The sequence below is a fragment of the Bos javanicus genome, chromosome 2 (assembly GCF_032452875.1).
Source record: "Bos javanicus breed banteng chromosome 2, ARS-OSU_banteng_1.0, whole genome shotgun sequence".
Taxonomy (NCBI): Eukaryota; Metazoa; Chordata; class Mammalia; order Artiodactyla; family Bovidae; genus Bos; species Bos javanicus.
This window is the reverse complement of record NC_083869.1, coordinates 74,843,664-74,851,586: the sequence shown is the minus strand read 5'-3', so window position 1 is coordinate 74,851,586 and position 7,923 is coordinate 74,843,664. Positions and strand designations below refer to the sequence as shown.

General features: G+C 39.8%; 1 pseudogene; it reads right to left on the bottom strand.

Moving 5' to 3' along the window:
- Positions 1-715: 715 nt before the first annotated feature.
- LOC133256129 (mitochondrial fission factor-like) lies at positions 716-1,483 on the bottom strand (annotated as a pseudogene).
- Positions 1,484-7,923: the final 6,440 nt, after the last annotated feature.

Genomic DNA, 7,923 nt, shown 5'->3' with positions numbered 1-7,923 from the left:
TGGTCATAGCTTTTTTTCCAAGGAGCAAGCATCTTTTAATTTCATGGCTGCAGTCACCATCTGCAGTGATTTTGGAGCCCCAAAAAACAAAGTCTCTCACTGTTTCCATTGTTTCCCCATCTATTTGCCATGAAGTGATAGGACCAGATGCCATGATCTTAGTTTTCTGGATGTTGAGTTTTAAGCCAACTTTTTCTCTCTCCTCTTTCACTTTCATAAGAGGCTCTTTAGGTTTTTCTTCACTTTCTGCCATAAGGGTGGTGTTATCTGCATACCTGATGTTATTATTATTTCTCCCGGCAATCTTGATTCCAGCTTGTGCTTTATCCAGCCCAGCATTTGACATGATGTACTCTAAGTTAAATAAGCCGGGTGACAATATACAACCTTGATGTACTCCTTTCCCGATTTGGAATTAGTCTGTTTTTCCACGTCCAGGTCTAAGTGTTGCTTCTTAACCTGTATACAGATTTTTCAGAAGGCAGATCAGGTGGTCTGGGATTCCCATCTCTTAAAGAATTTTCCACAGTTTGTTGTGATCCACACAGTTGAAGGCTTTAATGTAGTCAATAAAACAAAAGCCGAAGAGAATGGTACAATAATGGCCAAAATATGGGAGGCCCTGGCTTACCTTGGCTTTTTGTTTTTTTTGAAGTTTGCAAATTCTTTATATTTCCAGATGTTGAGACAATATTTTTGAGAGTTGAGGTTACCTCTAGTGGCAAAGCCAGAGCCAGCTATTAGGCAGCCAGAATGATATAGTAATTGAATATATGACCATTTCTCTTTTAGCACAATCTTTGTTCTCCTCTTCAAGAAATTGTAGACATCTATTTAGTTTGATTATCTGTCATCTTAATTAAGCTCCATCTACAACTGTCATGTCTTCTGAAGTTCCTTCAGTCATTGCCTGTATATTTGAAATGCCATACATGGAGTCAGTTCTGACCAGCTGTCCATTTTTGCAAACAGCATTTTCACTCACAGAGTGCTCCTTTTTATCCTGTCAACTGCATGGATTTCTTGACTTTGAGGGGCTGGAGGAGGTGTTTCTAAATCCAGAAAATTTGGTGGTCTTTCATTTAGCATAAGCGCATGAGACGGTGTTTTTAGTGCCAGAGGTTTAAAGGGATTTGACTGTATAAGGTCAAGATCTACTGGTCTTCAAAATGGAATGTTTTCATTATTTCCTCTACCACAATTCTCTCTGGAACCTGCATAATCACACTAGTATTTGAAACTCCTTCTTGGAATCCTTGTTACAGGTCAGCATTTGGTTGTGCCACCTTTAATTTTTCCAGACCCTCATTTGCTAACACTTTTGGTGTATTACATTTTATATTGAATTTGACTAATTTCAGCCATCTCAGCAGCAGTGGGAGAAGGAAAGGCTGTCTAAATCACTAAATGTGTACCAACTACTGCTTGCTTTTTGGCATTATCTGCTTCTGTGCCTCATATTACATCCTTTAACTTACTTCAATACGCATGCCTAGATTTAGAGTTACTTTTGTCCCCCTGGGCTCTGGAGGGTCCTGGGGAAGGGACACCACCCACCAGCTCCTGGGGAGCTTGGGTGGATGGTCTCAGAGGTTGTTGGCCAAGCAACACAGAGGCACCTGTTGGCCAAGCGCACAGAGGCACCTGGGCAAACCTTACCCTGGCTTCTTAACACAGACCTCTTGTAGGGTCAATAAGAGAGATATCTTGGAGCAAAGAGCCCTTTGGAAGTTTATAACACCCTGTTTTAAGAGATTAGCTTTGCCCTGAAACTACCTGCTTCCAGGACAGATATCTGGAGGGTTAAAACCAAAAAATTTTTAAATTAGATTTGAGCCCTGGTTCTCCTGCTGGGCTTCCTGGGTAACTCACCTTATAAAGAATATGCCTGCATTGAGGGAGATTTGGGTTTGATCCCTGAATTGAGAAGATCCCTTAGAGAAGGGAAAGACTACCCAGCCCAGTATTCTGGCCTGGAGAATTCCATGGGCTGTATAGTCTGTGGGGTTGCAAAGACTGAACATGACTGAGTGACTTTCACTGTCTGATGCTGGAAGAGGAAATTATGGCTGCTGATATGGGGCCTGTTCACCTGGTTATCTGAGTCACAAATCAGAACACCACTTGTATTCCCTTTCACATGCTCTGTGGCCTAGATTTCAGAAGTACATGGGTTCAAGGCAACTGTTCTCCTCTCAAGTCAGACAAGCATATCATATTTAGGGACTTGCAAAATCTCAGAACACAATTTGGCTGATGTTCTTCAGTTTCTTGTGAAGAAAGTCTAAGGTATGGGAAGTCACTCAAAGACATCAAAGCCTTTGGGAGAAAAATCAAAGTCCAATCTGAGACTCACAGAACTTCAAGTCACATGTCCTTTAGACTATGGGCACTGAAGCCTGTGTCCATCCTATGACACTGAAGCCTGTGTCCATCCTATGACTACCAAACCAAAGGTCAAGGCACGGGAGCAATGTGCCATTTCCTTGCATCCAGGAGCAATGCCATGGAGGCAGGTTCAAGTATAACCAACAGTCCTCCCTTTATGGAACTCCAGAAGACGACACACTATAGACCACTAAAGAAGAAGTGGTGTGGGGCAGAGAGATGTGGACACACAGGACCACAAGTGAGCAGGACAAGACGATTTGCTCCCGCAAAAAAAAAAAAAAATCATATCTCTATAAAGGGCAAGATGTGGTTCGTAAACTCTGTAACTCCACGATAAGTCTTTTGAGAATTTCACTTGTCGACTTTTACTTACAAATGTGAAAAGCATTCCAAACAAGTGAGCCCCTTGGTCCTAGAGATTTCTTTCCAGATCCTTCAAGTCCACCTCCCAGAGGCTTCCTCACCAGCCCACAAAATTCAGATGAGAATTCTGCATGAAGCATTCACCACCAGGTTTACTTGCACTGATGTAAGAGCTACAGCTACTGTTCAGAACGACTAATGTCACAGAAATTGATACAAATCAATCATCCACGTCATAATTAACTTAGGTTTTCTTTATGGCCAATTCTGAAGAACTTCCCAGCTTTTTCATACATTCCATTTTTGAAACCAGATACAGACGTGGCAATTAAGGAAAGAACCCATCCCATATCAGTCATAGGTTTATTGCTTCAAATAGTTCCCCAACAGATTCCTGAGGGGCAACCCTGACCTGATGCCACATGTTACCTTTTTGTCCCCCTCCAACCAGCAAATTTCTTGCTGAGTGCTTTCAGTGGCTCAGCACACATCTCTAGACTGCAGGTCTGTCTGTAACCCAACCAAAATGCCATAGATGATCTTGAGAGAGAAAATGAACATCCTGGTTCACTGGATTCTGTCTTTAAAAAAAGAAATTATTTAGCTGTGCCAGTCTTCATTGCAACATGCAGGATCTTTGATCTTCGTTGTGGCATGTGAGACCTTTAGCTGCAGCATGTGGGATCTAGTTCCTGGACCAGGGATCGAACCTGGGCCACCAGAGTTGGGAGCATGAAGTCTTAGCCACTGGACCACCATGGAATTCCCTCACTGGACTCCATCCTTGCTTTTAGGATAAAGTTTCCATAGCAAAATTTTTTCATGTTATAATTCCTCCTACTGTTTCAGTGTCATTTTATGCAGCTGTTGAACAACTAATTTCCACATCTTTTAGGTGAAATCTGCTGAAGGATCTGATCATCCTCATCTTTCTCCTCTCATTTAGAATGTCCTAGTTCCCCTCCACCTCTTTCCATTTTCACCAGATAACATACATGTGTTCTTGGAGGTTCAGTTCTGAACTTATTCTCTGAGAAGGCCACTAGCATGACCCACTTGGAGACAAAGTTGGCCAGAAAATTAACAATTTGTGATAGTACATTGTCATTATCTGTGGGTGTCTGTTTCTTTTCCACTAGCAAGTGAACAGTTTGAAGGAAGCAGTGATATGATCTTAACAAGTAGGGATTTGCAGCACCTGCCTGGTGGTAGATTCTTGGTAAATGATTGATCAATGGAAAAAACATGTCCTAAACATTTACAACCTGTGACAGTGACCCAGAGATTTCTCCTAGACATGATCGAAATGTGCTTAAACTGCTGCTGTCAAATGAGCTGTAGGGAGGCAGTTATTGATTATATAGTGTGTGTGTGCGCTCAGTCCTGTCTGACTCTTTGTGACCCCATGGACTATAGCCTGCCAGACTCTTCGGTCTTTGGAATTTTCTAGGCAAGAATACTGGAGTGGGGTGCCATTTTCTCCTCCAGGGATATCTGTCTCAATCACACACTCTTATTTTCTCTGGCCTGGAATTCATGATCTGATTTTCCAACTCTAGGATAAATATACTAATATATTCCTAGGCACACTGAGAATAAACCTTAATGAAAGGCAAACATTCAGAAGCATCTCTGGCTGGCAGACCACCCCAGAGGAGCAAATGGACAAGGAACAGAACTCACAGGGTCATTACACTGCTTCCCTTCCATGACAATTATGCAAATAAAGTTTTGATTTGCCTTCTCCTCCTTAAAATATATATAACTGAACCACCTTGCCTTACACCTCAAACTGACACAACATTGTAAACCAACTAGACTTCCTTTAAAGAAAACAACTGGTTACTTTTCTCCCTTTGTAATTAGAGGTAGGTTATCCTTTTCTTTCCAGAGGAGCTTAAGTCATCTATCCTTCTTACTTTTGCAAATAATTCTATTCTGGCAAATATTTGCCCAAAATCCATGGGGCCTTTCTTGTTACGACTTTTCAGTCTGGCAAAAAAGATGCTAATTACACACCTGTGAGGCTTCCATATTGGCTGTGCTGGTCTGGCTGTGTTTTCAGCTTCCCAGGGTATCAGCTTTTGAGGGGCTTCCTGCTTTGGTGCTTAGGGCTGGCCAATGAGAAGGGTCCTCCCCATGCCATAGAATACAGTCATTCACAGAGACCTGACAATTCAAACAAGACCTTCTCTTGGTATGCTTTTTTTTTTTTTCCTGTCAGTTAAAATATCAAATTTGCCGGATATGCGATGCAGTTCAAATGAATCACTGGTCAAAAGGAGACATTTTAATAGGCTTATCACTAAAATGCCCAAAGTGATCTTTGAAGTTACAGCCTAGACCAGCCAAGTGGTTTAATTCTGTCTTGGCAAATCAATACCTTTGTATGAAATTTCTAAAAGGCATAAGGACATAAAATGTTTGTTTATTCTAACTTGTTCCCTCTGCCAGTAACTGTCAAGCTTGGCAATGATTATATGCATAAATAAAAAACCAAGTTATTTGAACTCTGACAGATATGACAAAATGGCAATATCTTCATTTTTATTTAAAAAAATCTATCTATTTTAATTCACTACTGTAATATTGCCCCAGAAACATGTCTGGAATGCATGTTATACCCTGCACAAATATTGGTTGAATTAATTATTTAATTTAACAGATTAAAAAAACAAAGCTTGCTATCTCATTTCCATCAAGAAGACTGAAGGTTTTTCACCAGATCGCAATGGCTCCCAAATCACAAATGCAAACAAGGATGCACATACACATATACAGTAAAGTCAAGGGCAGGCTCATTTTTATGGTTACGTCAAAGCAGAGGAACTAACCTAACACCTCCATTGGTATCAATTCTATTCTGTATGTCCATTAATATAACTTGATATGGGACATATATTTATGGCTACATCATTGATCATGTTCCAGTCTGACCAACAAAAAACAGATTTATGTTCCCAAAACTTGCTTTAAAATCAAAATTTTTCCAACCTAGATGTCCATCAGCAGATGAATGGATAAAGAAAGCTGTGGTACATATACACAATGGAGTATTACTCAGCCATTAAAAAGAATACATTTGAATCAGTTCTAATGAGGTGGATGAAACTGGAGCCTATTATACAGAGTGAAGTAAGCCAGAAGGAAAAACATAAATACAGTATACTAACGCATATATATGGTATTTAGAAAGATGGTAACAATAACCCGGTGTACGAGACAGCAAAAGAGACACTGAAGTATAGAACAGTCTTATGGACTCTGTGGGAGAGGGAGAAGGTGGGAAGATTTGGGAGAATGGCAATGAAACATGTAAAATATCATGTAGGAAACGAGTTGCCAGTCCAGGTTCGATGCACGATGCTGGATGCTTGGGGCTGGTGCACTGGGAGAGCCCAGAGGGATGGTATGGGGAGGGAGGAGGGAGGAGGGTTCGGGATGGGGAACACATGTAATGTGTGGGAAAACACATTTTGATATTTGGCAAAACTAATACAATTATGTAAAGTTTAAAAATAAAATAAAATTAGAAAAAAAAAATTTTTCACCCTCTACTTTTTTACTTTTGTAAGCGTAAAGGGTATTGACAAGTACCTACTTGTCACTCTTCATGTCTCACTCTCACAAAATGTTGGCAACACACTGTCTATTTTATACAATTGTTTTTTTCTGAATTAAAATGAATATGCTTACATTGATCCTTGCTGAATTTCAAGAGTTTGCTTGTTCCCTTATTTTCTAGCCTGACATGATATTTTGAATATTCTATCCAGCAGATGAACTATTTATCTGCCTCTGTAATACATGTGAATTTGATAAGCTTGCATGATATGCCTTTGCTTGAGTTGTGTCTTAGATTATAGAACAACACAGAACCCTGTGGAAGACCATTAGATCACTCTGTCCCATTAAAAAGTGAAATACTCCTTGGGAACTGCTCTTTTAATATCTATAACTCCATGTATTTGCATTATCAACCAGCCAGTGTTTCTCAATCATATCCCCAAGACTATTTAGAATTATTGTCAAAAAACTGAGAAAATTGTTAAACTGTAAGCAGAATTTTGTTTAATGCTTTCTTATGCATTTCCTCATTTTCATGACTCTTCCTGAATGATAGTCCTGGGTTGGTGTTATGTATTCTGTATACAGAAGTGTATCCTCAGAAAATGTTCTCTTTCCTCTGGACAAGCCTAGGTTTCACTGTCCATCAAATGAGTATAGTAATAATCATCAATATGAAGAGAAATCATGCATTTTAACAGCCTAGAAATGAGCTCACAATACACTGCACTCAATCCATATCACTCTCATTTTCTTACCCATTCCTTTGCTCTCATCACTTCCATGTTTCCCATAAATCCTTAATACCTTTTTTGTCTGCAGGACCATCACTTGATCCAGACATCATAATATTCAGAGTTAAATCAAACTAAAAGAGACATTACCTTTTGCTAAACCAATCCATTCTATGTTTCATAATTGTTTTATTTTTAAATTTGTTGTTATTCAGTGGCTAAGTCATGTCTGACTCTTTTGGGGAGCACATGTATATCTGTGATGGATTCATTTTGATATTTGGCAAAACTAATACAATTATGTAAAGTTTAAAAATAAAATAAAATTAAAAAAAAATTTACAAAGAGTAAAATTACCTCTCCCTGGTGGACAGCTCCATGGGTTTTGATGTATGCTCAGTTGTGTGGAATGCTTTTGTGACATCATGCACTATAGCCCACCAGGCTCCTCTGTCCATGATATTCTCCAGGCTAGAATGCTAGAGCAGGTTGCCATTCAGTTCTCCAGGGAGTCTTGCTGATGCAGGGACTGAACCCTGTCTCCTGTGATTCCTGCAACAGCAGGTAGATTCTCTACCAATGACCCACCTGGGAAGCCCTTTGATAAATGCATAGAGTAATATATCTACCACCCCACACAAGATACAGATGCATTCCTCATCCCCAAACATTTTCCTCATGCTGTCTCTGTGGTCAGAGACTCTGGACTTAAATTCTATCAACCACTGGTCTGTTTTCTCTTCCCATAATTTTTCCTTATGCTAAATCCAAGTAAATCATGGTAATCCAAGTCTATGCCCTGACCAGTAATGCTGAAGAAGCAGAATTTGAATGGTTCTATGAAGACCTACAAGACCTTCTAGAACTA